The sequence below is a fragment of the Tachyglossus aculeatus genome, unplaced genomic scaffold, assembly GCF_015852505.1.
Source record: "Tachyglossus aculeatus isolate mTacAcu1 unplaced genomic scaffold, mTacAcu1.pri scaffold_151_arrow_ctg1, whole genome shotgun sequence".
NCBI classification, from domain to species: Eukaryota; Metazoa; Chordata; class Mammalia; order Monotremata; family Tachyglossidae; genus Tachyglossus; species Tachyglossus aculeatus.
The window spans coordinates 323,595-340,588 of NW_024044874.1; the positions used below are offsets into that span (position 1 = coordinate 323,595).

General features: G+C 43.3%; 1 pseudogene; it reads right to left on the minus strand.

Annotated features, from left to right (window-relative positions):
* Window positions 1-4,688: 4,688 nt before the first annotated feature.
* Window positions 4,689-16,583, minus strand: LOC119923169 (annotated as a pseudogene).
* Window positions 16,584-16,994: the final 411 nt, after the last annotated feature.

Below are 16,994 nucleotides of genomic sequence, written 5' to 3' on the forward strand. Positions count from 1 at the left end.
ATGAGTTCACCAAGGGAGCGGGTGTAGATAGAGAACAGAAGGGGACTAAGAACTGACCCTTGAAGAACCCCTACCATGAGGGAATGGGAGGGGGAGGAGGAGCCCGCAAAGGAGAGCACGAATGAACGGCCGGAGAGATAAGAGGAGAAGCAGGAGAGGACAGAGTCTTTGAAGCCAAGGTTGGATAACGTGTTGAGGAGAAGGGGGTGGTCCACAGTGTCGAAGGCAGCTGAGAGGTCGGGGAGGATTCAGATAGAGTAGGAGCCGTTGGAATTGGCAAGAAGGAGGTCATTGGTGACCTTTGAAAGCGTAGTTTCGGTGGAGTGTAGGGGACAGAAGCCTGATTGGAGGGGGTCGACGAGAGAGTTAGCGTTGAGAAATTCAAGGCAGTGGGTGTAGATGACTCGTTCAGGGACTTTGGGAAGGAATAGTAGGAGGGAAATAAGGGATAACTAGAAGGGTAGGTGGGGTCAAGAAAGGGTTTTTTAAAATGGGGGAGACGTGGGCATGTTTGAAGACAGAGGGAATGAAACCAGTTGAGAGTGAGCGGTTGAAGATGGAAGTTAAGGAGGGGAGGAGGAGCGGGGAGAGAGATTTCATAAGATGAGAGGGAATGGGGTCAGAAGCACAGGTGGCCGGAGTAGCACTTGAGAGGAGGGAGGATATCTAATCTGAGGATACTGCTGGGAAGGATGGGAGAGTTGTGGAGGGGGTTGAGAGCCGGGGGATTGGAGAAGGGGGAGGAGTGACTTTGGGGAGCTCAGACCTGATGGAGTTAATTTTACTAATGAGGTAGGAGGCCACGTCGTTGTGGGTGAGGGAAGGAGGAGAAGGAGGAACCGGGGGGCTGAGAAGGGAGTTAAATGTACGGAAGAGCTGACGGGGAAAATGGGCATGGGTGTCAATAAGGGAGGAGAAATAGTTTTGTCTGGCAGAGGAGAGGGCAGAGTTGAGGCAGGAAAGGATAAACTTGAAATGAACGAGGTTGGCATGGTGTTTAGACTTTCGCCTGCAGCGTTCAGCAGCTCGAACATAAGAGCAAAGGAGGCGGACAGTGGCAGTGATCCAAGGCTGAGGGTTAGTGGTACGAAAGTGGCGAAGGGAAAGGGGAGCGAGCGAGTTGAGTTGAGTAGAGAGGCTAGAGCTGCGAGCAGTAATCTGGTCATCAAGATTGGGTAGAGAGTAAAGGGAGGCGAGGTGTGGTGTGAGGCGCTCGAAAGATGGATGGGGTCGAGAGAGCGGAGATCTCTGTAAGGTGGTAATACAGACTTACAGGGGAGAGGAATATGAATGAGGAGGTAGGTGAGAAGTTTGTGATCAGAGAGAGGGATTTCAGAGTTGGTGAGAGTGCAGATAGTGCAGCGGTAGGAGATGATGAGGTCGAGGGTGTGACCAAGTTGGTGAGTGGGCGAGGTGTGGTGGAGCAGGAGGTTGGCAGCATCAAGGAGAGATAGAAGGTGGGTGGCAGAGGAGTCACCAGGGACATCCATGTAGATATTGAAGTCTCCGAGGGTCAGAGTGGGCATGGAAAAGGAGAGAAGGAAGGTGAGAAAGGGGTCAAAATCATTAAAGAAATTGGAGGTGGGGCCGGGGGGCGCTGTAGATGATGGCTACAAGAATCTGGAGAGGGTGGTAGAGACGAATAACGTGGGCATCAAAGGAGGCGAAGGAAAGGGAAAGAGGAGTAGGGATAGTGCGAAAGCGACATTGGGGAGAGAGAAGGATACTGACACCTCCTCCTTTTCCTGTGAGTCGGGGGAGGTGGGGGTGGGAGAAGAAGAGGCCTCCACTGGAGAGAGCAGCAGAAGAGGTCGTGTCGTCCGGAGACAGCCATGTTTAGGCTAGGGCGAGGAAGAGTAGAGATCTGGAAAGGAATAGGTCCTGGATGAAAGGGAGCTTACCTATAATGGAGTGGGGGTTCCAAAGGCCACACTTGACAGCAGCTGTAGAAAGACGGGAAGGAGGGGGAAGGGTGCGAGAGGTGGGGAGGGTTTGGATTGGGATGAGTTAGCAGGGGCCTGGGCGGGGAGAGGGAGATGAAGGGTGGCAATGAGAAAGGAGAACTGGGATGGGGTGGGGATAGTGCGAAAGACTGCACACATGGGAAAGGAGAAATGTAAAAATTGAATAATGTTTAGTCCTTATCCTATTTTATATATCTCCCTGGGCCCATTTGATTTTCTTCTCTTCTTTAGATTTGCCTCCTATACTTTCATGTCACAATGAAGTTTAGCCTATTTCTCCCCTCTCTGAGGTTCTCTCTAAATAAGTAGAATTGTAATTCGAAGATCCCCCTATGTAATTCATTTAAACCTAAGAAAGTACAATAGCACTATCCCCACTATAAATCCCTCCCTGACCCTCAGCTCCACAGCCATTATGTACATATCTCTAATTTATTTATATTAGTGTCTGTCTCCTCGCTAGACTGTAAGGTCACTGTGGACTGGGAATATAGCTACCAGCTCTTTTATATTGTTATATTAGACTCTCCCAAGCACTTAGTATAGTGGTCTGCACACATTAAATGCTCAGAAAATACACTCGATTACCAGAACAATAAATATTAATGATGAATAAATTCTTCTAAAGAGTTATAATAACCAGAAATTGGAGGTGCAAGCAATTATCTTAATAAGAAATACACTATCACTTTTATCACACCCATCCTCTAATCAATTGATATTCTGAGCAATCACAAAGTTTCTTAGGTCACTTTCAGAATGCAATTGATGTTCTTGGATATTCCTCATCTTACTGGACTGAGAGATGAGATCGTCAGGAGGAGATGTGATTCATTCATTCATTCATTCAATCGCATTTATTAAGTGCTTAGTGTGTGCAGGGTAGTGTACTAAGCGCTTATATTAAGCTCTAAGCAATGTGAATTGGTGTTCAATGCATACTGACCACAGGCAGAAGAGTCAAGAGTCAAGCTGCTCTGGTCCGCACCTGCAGAATGCAGAGTTTTGCCCTTTTGGAGAAGCAGTGGTGTCAGCGGTGCTGAGCCCAAGGAAGACTGAAAACAGTGAAAGCAGTCTGAACCACAACGTGACAAGAGGTTCAGGAGCAACAGCAGAAGTCAAAGTCCACAGGAAGTCGCATGGTCTAATGGAAAGAGCCCTAGTCAGAGTATCTTGGTTCTAATCCTGCACAGCCACTCATCTGCTTTGTGACCTTGGGCAAGTCACTTAACTTCTCTGAGCCTCAGTTACTTCATCTGTAAAATGGGGGTTCAATAATCCTCCCTCAGACAGACTGAGAGCCCCATGTGCAACAGGGACTGTATCTGACCTGATTATCTTCTATCTACCTCACTGTTAAGTAGAGTGCCTGGCACATAATAAGTGGTTAAATATCACTTTAACTATCATTCTTATTATTAGTCTCAATCATATTTATGGAGTGCTTAATTTGTGCAAAGCACAGTACTAAGCACTTGGGAGATTACAATTTAACAGAGGTGGTAGACAAGTTCCCTAACTATAAGGAGTTTACAGTCTAAGTGATTTGGCCAATATGAATATGGCATCTAAAATCCCCAACATCAATACTCATCAACTGCACTGCATCAAGTATTGCTTCACTGGGGAAGTTTTCATGGAGTTATTTCAGACCACCTCTATGGATATTAACTGTGGTACTCATTTAGTGTATGTCAAAGCGTAAGCAAAGCCTAAGGAGGCACTGAAGTAGACTTAATCTTTACCAGCTCTGCTATTCATTGAGCACTTACTGTGTGCAGACCACTGTGCTAACCACATGGGAGAGTTGGTAGATACATTCCCTGACCACAATGAACATACAGAGTAGAGGGGGAGACAGGCATTAATAAAAATCAGACACTAATCCTTGTCGAACATGAGACCCAAATCAACACCTACTGTTACAGTTAACATCACTCAATGGTATTGAGCCCTTACTATGTGCAGAGCACTGTGATAAGCGCTTGGAAGAGTACAATACAACGGATTTAGTAGAAAGTTTCCCTGCTCACAGTGAGCTTACAAGTTTCACCCATGTTCCCGGGAATGTGTGGATAAATACTGACATAGAATTTGTGGGGAAGTATCTTAAATATTCCAGGGTGATTTGCATAAATCTTGGGAAAGATGGAGTGGATGACTGCTCCAGGGGTGTGTAAAACCCCTGAAGAATATGTACGTTACATGAAGTTTATTAATGAATTTAGTGACAGAAACCCTGAATTGCATGTAAAAACTATATGGAATGCATTAAGGTTTAATAATATAGAATGAAGAATATTTCTGTTCTCATTGACTCTCACTCCAACTATTCTTTTCCTAAGGACCAACCTGGGTCTGTTCCATTTTGTCGATGAAATGCAGACAGAGAATGGTCCTGGGAGTCAGACTCTACCATTCATGACTCTACCATTTCTCTGTTGTGTGACCTTGGGCAGGATACTTCGTTTCTCTGTGCCTTAGTTCCCTCATCAGTAAAATGGACAGTAAGCCTGTGAGCTCTATGTGGAACAAGGGGCTGTGCCCAACCCAATTATCTTGTATCTACCTCAGCACTTAGAATGGTGATTGGCACATAGTAAGCACTTAACAAACACCATGATTTTATTATTATTATGTTGATGGGAAATCATACCAAAGTTATGGAGTTTATTCTCATCGGAATTTTCCAATGTCCCCAAACTGCAGGGCCATCTTTTAGGTTTATTCTTGGTCATTTACATGACTATTACTACAGGGATAAATCCAGGACCAATCAAATACTCCACATTCCCATATAACTTTCCCTTAGAAATCTGTTACCCATAGTTACTCTCCACAGAATGCTGGTGGACCTTAGGACACAGGACAGAACTATTGCTTTCCCTGTTTGTGTTTCTCTGCTGTATACTTTGATTTTTCTAGGTACTACAGAATTTGTCCTCCTGACAATGATGGTATATAATTTTTTAGTGTTATTTTTTAAGCATTTACTATGTGCCAGGCACTGTACCTAGCATAGTTGTAGATACAAACTAATCAGGTCAGACCCAATTAATGTCCCACATTGGGCTAATAGTTTTCATCACCATCTTTTTCATTCATTCAGTCATTCAATCATATTTATTGAGTGCTTACTGGGTGCAGGGCACTGTATTAAGCACTTGGAAAGTACAATTCAACAATAGAGACAATCCCTACCCAACAACGGGTTTCAGATGTGAGACCTGAAACACCGAGAAGTGAAATACCCATCCCAAGGTCACACAAGCAGGCGAGCTGCAGAGCTGGGATTAGAGCCCAGGTCCTTCAGACTCCTAGGCCCACACTCCCTCCACTAGGCCATGAGGCTGCTCTTGTTATGCAGTCATATGTAACCCCTTGAGTTTCCCACCTATCGTGAGCTACAAAGTGTGTTGCCAGCTGGTAGCTGCTATGTGAAAGGATCCTTCCAATCCAGGTAGAGCGAATATACTGAGTCTCCACACAGCCCTTTTTGATTTGGATAAAATTAACTATTTTTTTCTGTGACTTGCATCTGTACTGAAGCTGATCTATGGGGAAACCTCCCCCAATAAGCTTCTGCCATACGATGTGACTATGCTGATTGTAATGGTTCCATTCCTGTTGATACTTCTGTGCTGTGTCAAAATCATCTCTCCTTTCAGGCCACAAAGTCTGCCCTGTCTGCTCCTCTGACCTCATTGTCATCACCTTGATCTTTGGATCTGCTATCCTCATGTATTCTCTGGACAAGTCAAGCCACACAGGTGATACGGATAAGATGCTCTCCTTCTTCTCTACTAGTACATTTAACCCGCTGATACTCAGCCCGAAAAACACATGTCCCGCCGTCGACCACCGGCCCACGTCTTTCCTCCGGCCTAGAATAACCTCTCTCCACACATCTGCCAAGCTAGTTCTCTTCCTCCCTTCAAAGCCCTACTGAGAGTCCACCTCCTCCAGGAGGCTTTCTCAGACTGAGCCCTCTTTTTCCTCTCTTCCTTCCTATCCCCCCGCACCCTACCTCCTTCCCCTCCCCACAGCACTTGTATATATTTGTAAAGATATATTACTCTATTTTACTTGCACATATTTACTATTATTGTGTTAATGATGTGCATATAGCTTTAATTCTATTTTTTCTGACGGTTTTGACACCTGTCTACATGTTTTGTTTTGTTGTCTGTCTCCCCCTTCTAGACTGTGAGCCCCTTGTTGGCTAGGGACCGTCTCTATATGTTGCCGATATTCATTCATTCATTCAATCGTATTTATTGAGCGCTTACTGTGTGCAGAGCAGTGTACTAAGCGCTTGGGAAGCACAAGTTGGCAACATATAGAGACGGTCCCTACCCAACTGCGGGCTCACAGTCTAGACATGTACTTCCCAAGCGCTTAGTACAGTGCTCTGCACACAGTAACGCTTAATAAATACGATTGAAAGAATAAATGACTCATCTCTGACCCATAACGAGTCCATGGACACATCTCTCCCAGAATGTTCCACTTCCGTCTGCAATCATACTGGAAGCATATCCATAGAGTTTTGGTAAAAATATGAAAGTGATTTACCATTGCCTACTTCTTTGAATCTCCACCTTCCACTCTCTTGTCCCCAATAAGCCTCTGCTATACGATGTGACTATGCTGATTGTAATGGGTCCTTTCCTGTTGATACTTCTGTACTGTGTCAAAATCATCTCTCCTTTCAGGCCATAAAGCCTGTCCCATCTGCTTCTCCGACCTCATTGTCATCACCTTGATCTTTGGATCTCCTATCATCTCCCATGTTGCTGCTGCCCAGCACAAGTGAGTTTTGATTTGCAGCAGGTTGCCTTCCACTCGTTAGCCACTGCCCAAGCTACGATAGAATGTGTATACTTCTGCTTGACTCTCCTTCCCATAGCCAAAGCTAGTAGAGTACTAGAAACTCTCCAGGTGCAATCCTGAGAGGGAACACAGTTCATTATCTAGACCAATTTCTAGAGGCAGGTCTCTAAACCACTTCATTATATAAATAGGACTGTTTTTTGTGCCTGCCAATGTTTTGTGAGACTCTCTAGGATTCCAATGCATTGAGCTAGATCCTCCTTTATTTTGCATAGCAGTGACTTTCAGCTCAGTCACATGGCGCAGGGCAGAACCTTTTGGTTTTGTTTGTTTTCTTTATAGTATTTGTTAAGAGCTTATTATTTACCAGGCAATATACTAAGCATAGGGGTAGATACAAGCTAATCAGTTTGAACACAATCCATGTCCTACTTGGGGCTTATAGTCTTTATCTCTATATTGCAGATTAGGTAACTGAGATATAGAGAAGTGCCTTAATAATAATAATATTAATGATAATAATGGTATTCGTTAAGAGCTTAAAAGGAGTCAGCCCCTTTACTAAGCGCTGGGGTGGATACAAGGAAAGTATGTTGGACACAGTCTCTGTCACACGTTGGGTTCACAGTATTAATCCCCATTTTTAAGATGACTGAGGCACATTGACGAGAATTTCCCAAGGTCACATGGCAGACAAGTGGGTGAGCCAGGATTAGAACCCATGATCTTCTGACTCCCAGACCTGTGCTCTATCTACTATGCCCTGATAACTTGCCCAAGGTCACACAACAGATACATAGCAGAGCTGTGATTAGGACACCAGTCCTCTGATTCTGAGACCTCTGCTCTTTTCACTAGGCTATGCTGCTTCTCTAAAGTTGTAAACTATTTCAGGTGTTGCATCCCACTTCATTCCAATGAGCCACCTTAAACTCTGGGAGAATCGAGGTATCAAACAGTTCTAGGTTCTCAAAACTCTTACTTGTGTTTGAGAGTTTTGAAGATTGTATGCATGGAAAAGGAGAAATGTAAAAACTGAATAAGGGCTAGTCCTTATCCTCCTTTATGTTTCTCCCTGGGCCCATATGATTGACTTCTCTTATTTAGATTTGCCTTCTATAGTTTTATGTCACGAGGAAGTTTAGCCTGATTCTCCCATCTCTGAGGTTCTCTCTGAATAGGTAGAATTGTAATTTGAAGATCCCCTATGCAATTCATATGCACCTAAGAAATTAATATACCTAGTATAAATCCCTCCCTTATCCACAGGTACACAGTCATCATGTACATATTTGTGCTTTATTCATTTATTTATATTAATGTCTCTCTCCCCGCTAGACTGTAAACTCACTGTGGGCTGGGAATGTAGCTACCAACTCTTTCACATTGCTATATTGGATTCTCCCAAGCACTTAGTACAGTGTTTTGCACACAGTAAATGCTCAATAAATACAATTGATTACCAGCACAATAAATATTAATGATGAATACATTCTTCTAAATAAAGAGTTGTAATAACGACAATTGGAGGGCCAAGCAATTATCTTAGGAGGAAATACATGATCACTGTTACAGCACCCATCCTCTAACCAACTGATATCTGAGCAATCACAAAGTTGAGTTTTTTTAGATTACTTTCATGCAGTTGTGCTTGGATATTCTTCACCTTACTGGACTGAGAAGTGAGATTATCAGGAGAAGATGTGACAGGGCAGGGAATGTGGGGCTTATAGTCTTTATCCCTGTATTACAGATAAGGTATCTGAGATATAGAGAAGTGACAACAATAATTTTAATAACAATAATGGTATTTGTAATGTGCTTCAATGAGTCAGCCACTGTACTAAGCGCTGGAGTGGTTTTTTACAGTTCTTTATATCAATATCTATAAAGAGCTCACTGATAAAAAAAACAGTGAGTACTCTATAGAACTCAATGATTAGCTTACTGTGTGCAGAGCAGTGTACTAAGAGCTGGTATTAAACTCTGTGATGTGAAATGATGTTTAATGCATTCTGACCATAGGCAAGAAGAGTCAAGAGTCAAGCTGCTCTGGTCTCCACCTGTAGAATGCAGAGTGCATACCGGAGGGCTTTGCCCTTTTGGAGAAGTGGGGCTGTGAGCTGTGCTGAGTCCAAGGAAGACTGAAAACGGTGAAAGCATTCTGAACCACAACAAGTAACAAGAGATTCAGGAGCAACAACAGATGACAAAGTACACAGGAAGCTGCATGGTCTAATGGAAAGAGCCCAAATGTGGTAGTCAGAGGATCTGGGTTCTAATCCTACCCGGCCACTCATCGTCTGTGTGGCCTTGGGCAAGTCACTTAGCTTCTCTGTGCCTCAGCTACCTCATATGTAAAATGGGGATTCAATAATCCTCCCTCTGGTAGACCGAGAGCCCCATGTGCAATAGGGTCTGTGTCTGACCTGATTATCTTCTATCCACCCCACTGTTAAGTACAGTGTCTGGCACATAATAAGTGGTTAAATACCACTTTAACCATAATTCTTATTAATCTCAATAAATCATATTTATGTAGGGCTTAATGTGTGCAAAGCACAGTACTAAGCATTTGGGAGAGTACAGTATAATAGAGTTCGTAGACAAGTTGGCTAACTATTGGGAGCTTACATTCTATGGGATTTGGCCAGTATGAATATGGCATCTAAGATCCTCATCATCAACACTCATCAACTGCACTGCTTTAAGTATTGCTTCAGTGGGGAAGTTTTCATGAAGTTATTTCAAACAACCTATAAGGATTTTAATTATGGTATTCATTTGGTGTATGTCAAAGCATAAGCTAAGACTAAAGAGGCACTGAAGTAGACCAAATCATCACCACCAATGTTATTTATTGAGAACTTACTTTGTGCAGACCACTGTGCTAATCTCATGGGAGAGTTGGTAGACACATTCCCTGCCCACTACGAACATACAGAGCAGAGGGGGAGACAAGTGCTAATAAAAATGAGACACTAATCCTTGTCAAACATGAGACTCAACACTTACCAAGTTACTGAGTTAACATCAATCTTTGTATTTATTGAGCCCTTACCACGTGCAGAGCACTGTGATAAGTGCTTGGAAGAGTACAATAAAACAGATTTAGCAGAAAAGATCCCTTCCACAGTGAGCTTACAACTTTCACTCATGTTCTGGGGAATGTGTGGATAAATACCGACATATAATTTGTGTAGAAATATCTTGAGTAATTTGCATAAATAGTGGGAAAGATGGAGTGGATGACTGGTCCAGGGGTGTGTAAAACCTTTCAAATGAACCAAGATGACTTGAAGAATATGTAAGTTACATAACATTAAATGTAAGTTACATTTAATTAATGAATTTAATGATGGAAACCTTGAATTGCATGTAAAAAGTATAGGAAATGCATTAAGGGCTAATACTATAGAATTAAGAATATTTCCGTTCTCATTGACTCTCAATTCAAGCATTCTTTTCCGAAGTACCAACCTTGGACTGTTCTATTTTTCAGATAAACTACAGATAGAGCATGGGCCTGGGAGTCAGAGATCAGGAATCTACAACTTCTCTACTATGTGACCTTGGGCAAATCACTTCATTTCTCTGTGCCTTCCTTCCCTCATCAGCAAAATATACATTGAGCTTGTGAGCTCTATGTGGAACAACGGACTATGTCCAACCCAATTATCTTGTATCTACCGCAGCACTTAGAACAGTGATTGGCACATTGTAAGCACTTAACAAATACCATAATTTTATTATTATTTTGTTGATGAGAAATCATATCAAAGTTATGGAATTTATTCTAATGGGATTTTTCCAGTGTTCCCAAACTGCCGGTCATCTTTTATAGGTTATCCTTGGTCATTTGCCTGACTATTACTACAGGGATAAAACCAAGACAAATCAAACACTTCACATCCCAATATAATTTTCCCTTAGAAATCTATTACCCACAGTTACTCTCCCCAGAATGCTGGTGGACCTCTGGACACAGGACAGAAGCATTGCTTTCCCTGTTTGTGCTTGTTTGCTGTATACTTTGATTTTTCTAGGTGCTACAGACTGTGTCCTCCTGGCAGTGATGGTATACGATTTTTCTATGGCATTTGTTAAGCATTTACTATGTTCCAGGCACTTTACTAAGCATAGTTGTAGACACAAACTAATCAGGTCAGACACAATTAATGTCCCACATTGAACTAATAGCTTTCATCACCATCTTTTACATTCATTCATCCATGACTCCGCTCTCTCATTCACTCCACACACCCAATCTGTCACCAAAACGTGCCGGTTTCACCTCCACAACATTGCCAAGATCTGCCCTTCCTCTCCAACTAAACCGCTACCTTGCTGGTTCAATCCCTCATCCTTTCCCGACTGGATTACTGCATCAGCCTCCTTTCTGATCCACCAACTTCCTGTCTCTCCCTGCTTCAGTCTATACTTCACTCTGCTGCCCAGATTATCTTTGTACAGAAACGCTCTAGGCATGTCACTCCCCTCCTAAAGAATCTCCAGTGGTTGCCTGTTAACCTTCGAATCAAGCATAAACCCCTCACTCTTGGCTTCCAGGCTCTCCATCACCTCACCCGCCTCCTAACACATCTCCCTTCTCTCCTTCTACAGCCCAGCCCGCACACTCTACTCGTCTACCACTAGCCACCTCACTGTGCCTCACTTTTGCCTGACCCATCGTAACCCCTGGCCCACGTCCTTCCTCTGGCCTGGAATGCCCTCCCTCCACATATGCATCAGATTAGCTCTCTTCCTCCCTTCAAAGCCCTCCTGAGAGCTCAGCTCCTCCAGAAGACCTTCCCTGACTGAGCCCCGCCATTTTTTCCTCTTCTCCACCTCCTTCCCTTCCCATCACCACCCCCTTTACCCTACCCCCTTCCCCTCCCCACAACACTTGTATATATTTGTACATATTTATTAATCTATTTCATTTGTACATATTTACATATTTATTTTATTAATGATGTGTATGTAGCTATAATTCTATTTATTTTGATGACATTGACACCTATCTACTTGTTTTGTTTTTCTGTCTGAATCATTCAATTGAATTTATTGAGCACTTAATGTGTGCAGAGCACTGTACTAAGCACTTGGAAAGTACAATTCAGTAACAAATACAAACAATCCCTACCCAACAATGGGTTTCATATGCGACAACTGAGACACAGAGAAATGAAATACCCAGCCCAAGTTCACACAAGCAGATGAGTTGCAGAGCTTGGACTAGAATCCAGGTCCTTCAGACTCCCAGGCCCACACTTCCTCCACTAGTCTATGAGAATGCTCTTGTTATATGGCCATATAGAACCCCCTGCATTACCCACCTATCATGAGCTACAACGTGCATGTCCAGGTCGTGTCTACTATCTGAAAGGGCCCTTCCAGTCCAGATAGAGCAAATATACTGAGTCTTCACACAGCTCTTTGTAATTTGGTTAAAAGTAACCATTTTTTTCTGTGACTTACATCAGTGCTGAAGCTAACCTATGGGGAAACCTTCCCCAGTAAGCTTCTGACATAAGATGTGACTATGCTGATTGTAATGGTTCCTTTCCTTTTGATACTCCAGGACTATGTCAAAATCATCTGTCCTTCATTCAGGTCACAAAGCCTGCCCCATCTGTTCCTCCGACCTCATTGTCATCACCTTGATTTTGGATCTCCTATCATTATGTATTCTCTGGCCAAGTCAAGCCACTAAGACTGTGAGCCCGTTGTTCGGTAGGGACCGTCTCTATATGTTGCTGACTTGTACCTCCCAAGTGTTTAATACAGTGCTCTGCACACAATAAGCACTAAATAAATATGATTGAATGAATGACTGAATGGGGACAAAGTGCTCTACTTCTCTACTCGTATGTTTAACCCACTGATACTCAGTCTGATAATACAGGAGGGGACCACATACTTGAACTAAATACATCAACAAGTGGATTCCTAAGCCTAGCCCCAAGGCAAAGAAGAATTTTCATTTATAGGTAGCAGCATATCAAAGTTCAAAGGGCATGGGTCTGGGAGTCAAAGAACCTGGGATCTAATCTCAGTTCTGTACACTTAGTTATGGTGACCTTCTCTGTGCATCTGCAAAATGAGGATACATTCAATCGTATTTATTGAGCACTTACTGTGTGCAGAGCACTGTACTAAGCGCTTGGGAAGTACAAGTTGGCAATATATAGAGACGGTCCCTACCCAACAGCGGGTTCACTGTCTAGAAGGGGGAGACAGACAACAAAACATATTAACAAAATGAAATAAATAGGATAGTAAATATGTACAAGTAAAATAGAATAATAAATATGTACAAACATATATACATATATACATATATACAGGTGCTGTGGGGAAGGGAAGGAGGTAAGGCGGGGGGATGGGGGAGGAGGGGAAAAGGAAGGAGGGAACTCAGTCTGGGTCCCCCTCCTCTCCCCCTCGTCCCCCTCTCCACCCTCCCGTCTTCCCTTCTTCCCTTCCCCACAGCACCTGTATATATGTATATATGCTTGCACATACTTATTACTCTATTTATTTTACTTGTACATATCTATTCTATTTATTTTATTTTGTTATTATGTTTGGTTTTGTTCTCTGTCTCCCCCTTCTAGACTGTGAGCCCACTGTTGGGTAGGGACTATCTCTATATGTTGCCAACTTGTACTTCCCAAGCGCTTAGTACAGTGCTCTGCAGACAGTAAGCGCTCAATAAATACGATTGATTGATTGAGCTCTCAGTAGGGCTTTGAAGGGAGGAAGAGAGCTAGCTTGGCGGATGTGTAGAGGAGGGGCATTCCAGGCCAGGGGGAGGACGTGGGCCGGGGGTGGATGGCGGGACAGGCTACAACGAGGCACAGTGAGGAGATTAGCGGCAGAGGAGCAGAGGGTGTGGGCTGGGCTGTAGAAGGAAAGAATTGAGGTGAGGTAGGAGGGGGCGAGGTGATGGAGAGCCTTGAAGCCGATAGTGAGGAGTTTTTGCCTGATGCATAGGTTGATTGGTAGCCATTGGAGATTTTTGAGGAGGGGAGTAACATGCCCAGAGAATCTGTGCACAAAGATGATCCGGTCAGCAGTGTGAAGTATAGATTGAAGTGCAGAGAGACAGGAGGATGGGAGATCAGAGAGGAGGCTGATGCAGTAATCCAGTCGGGATAGGATGAGAGATTGAACCAGCATGGTAACGGTTTGGACGGAGAGGAAAGGGCGGATTTTTGCGATGTTGTGGAGGTGAGACCAGCAGATTTTGGTGACGGATTGGATGTTAGAGGTGAACGAGAGAGCGGTGTCGAGGATGACACCAAGGTTGCGGGCTTGTGAGATGGGAAGGTTGGTAGTGCTATCAACGGTGATGGGAAAGTGAGGGAGAGGGCACGGTTTGTGAGGGAAGATAAGAAGTTCAGTCTTGGACATATTGAGTTTTAGATGGCGGACAGACATCCAGATGGAGATGACCTGAAGACAGGAGGAGATACGAGCCTGGAGGGAGGGAGAGAGAGAAGGGGCAGAGATGTAGATTTGGGTGTCATCAGCGTAGAGATGATAGTTGAAGCCGTGGGAGCGAATGAGTTCACCAAGGGAGTGAGTGTCAATAGAGAACACCTATAGAGGAGATTCATCACCTGTTCTCCCTCCTCTGACTGTGAGCCTCCTGTGAGACTTGATTATCTGTCCAAGCTCTTTCTTGAAGTGTGTTACTTTCCTCGAATCCCCCTTGGATTTCTTTCTCTTTTTCATGAAACACCTTCTAAAGGGTCATATTTACCTTCAATGCTATTTCAGTCTAACAAATGATAACCCCACCCAAAACAGGATATACACAACCTTGTCTAAATAAACTGAATTGAGAAGTAGTGTGACCTAGTCGATAAACCATGGGCCTGGGAGTCAGAAGGACCTGGGTTCTAATCCCAGCTCCACCACTTGTCTACTGTGTGACCTTGGACAAGCCACTTCACTTCTCTGTGCCCTCAGGTTGCCTCATCTGTAAAATAGGGATTACGACTATTAGCCCCATGCGAGATATGAACTATGCAAAACCTGATTAGCTCATACCAATCCCGGTGCTTAATACAGTGCCTAGCTCACAGTAAGCGCTTAGTACCGTTAAGAATGTATGATTAAAGGAACTGAATAAGTGGTAGATCTCTAGATGTTACTATTCAAGGAGTTTATTTTTATTCTTTTGGAATTAGAAGAATACTTTCCTTGAGCTCTGTTGGATGCAGACAGTTACTTGATGTCACTTCACTTACAGTTTTACTTCAAAATATAAATCCATAATTCTATTTTCAGACATGGCTAGCATCTGTTTAAATACAAATGGGGGAGCATTTCCTAGAAGAACAAGGTAGTGATCCTGTAAATAGGAGTGGATCAGGAGCAGAGGAACTTGTCTGTGAGATGAAAAATCAACCTAACCTTCAACCTCCAGGAACTACTAAATATTCTTTTCTGATCTTCTCTTCAAACTTTTAAAATAAAACAATAGAACAGAAGTACATATCAGTAATTCTGTAATGCTATAAAAGATTGTCCTCATGCTCTGCAAACAATTAGCCCTCAATCAATACCACTACTTGATGGAGCAGTTGTCCAATTTTACGTGTTGATGTCTTGATATTTTACTTTGTACTAGCCTGAGTTCTTAGTGGTGTTGTCTATTTTAATTCTGAGAACAGGGAATGGGCCTCTGACACTTCTCCATTGTCTTTACAAGAGCCCAGAATATCCCGTGCACACAGTGAGCCCTCAGCAAATGATAAAGAAAGCAGCGTGCCTGAGCAAGGTCATTGACCTTATACCTCAATACAAAAGTCACCTTGACAAATCAGAGCCTCTCAGATCTTGGGAAGGCATCATTTTACCCAGAATCCTCTTTAGAGCACTTTTCACCTCTTGATTTGTCAGATTGTAGATCAGGGGACTTAGCATGGGAGTGAAGACTGAATAGGAGAGAGAAAACACCTTCTTGGTCTCAGGAGAGTAGGAGGATTTCACTTGGGAATAAGTCGAACCCACAGCCCCAAAGAACAGTGAGACCACAATGAGATGGGATGAGCAGGTGGAGAAGGCTTTGCGACGGCCCTCGGCAGAGGACATCTTCAGGATGGTGACAAGGATGCGGTCCTAAGATGCAATGTTCACTCCAAATGGGAGCATCAGGACGATTACACTTGCAGTTATACTGTATACATCAAGCGAGAAAGTGTCCGTGCACGCCAGGTCTAAGAGAGGAGGGCTATCACAGATGAAATGGTTAATTACATTAGGCCCACAAAACGTCAATGTAAACATCAGTGTAGTCTGTATTGTTGTCACGGGAATCCCTGCTAATCAGGAAGCCAGGGCCAGCTGCAGACAGAACCTCCAGTTCATAATGAGTGAATAGCGGAGCAGGTCACAGATGGCGGCCTGTCTGTCATAAGCCATGATTGTCAGGATCTGACACTACGAGGGGCCGAAAAATAAGGAAAAATACATCTGGGCTGTGCAGCCACCAAAGGAAATACGTCTATCCTTGGACAGTAAAATGGTGAGCATTTTGGGGATGATGGCAGTCGTATAGCAGATATCCATTAAGGACAGACTTCTGAGGAAAACGTACATGGGGGATTGAAGGCTGGGATCCATCGTGGAGACCAACACTAAGAGGGAGTTTCTTATCAAGGTTACTAGGTATACTACAAGGAAAATCATAAACAGGATGACCTGAAATTCATGGAGATTGGAGAAACCCAAAAGAATGAATTCAGTTACAAGTGACTGATTGCCTTCCCTCATTTGCATGGCGTTTTTTGGCAATGTATTGCATAAATAACTGGACCCAAAATATGTCTTCTCCGTTAAGGAAAAAAATAAGTAGCATATTTTTTCAAGGAGGTGATCATAGCATGAAATAAATATATGGTGTTGGTTGTCAGTGTCCAGAAGCAAGTTCTGGAGACTGAGGAAGTAGTGAGGTTAGCCAATAATACAAATTCTGCAAAGAAATGAAGAGTTTCTTTTTATCAACAGTTGGTATTTATACTTAGTATTATTGAACGCACATTTTTTCCCACCACACGGCATGTTATCACCTTTATAGGGCCTAAGTCTGCTGGGGGAATTAAATAATTGCATATTCTCTGCAAGGAACAAAGCATCCCAATCCATGACTCCCACATATAAATTTCCTCAACTTCTGGTCACACA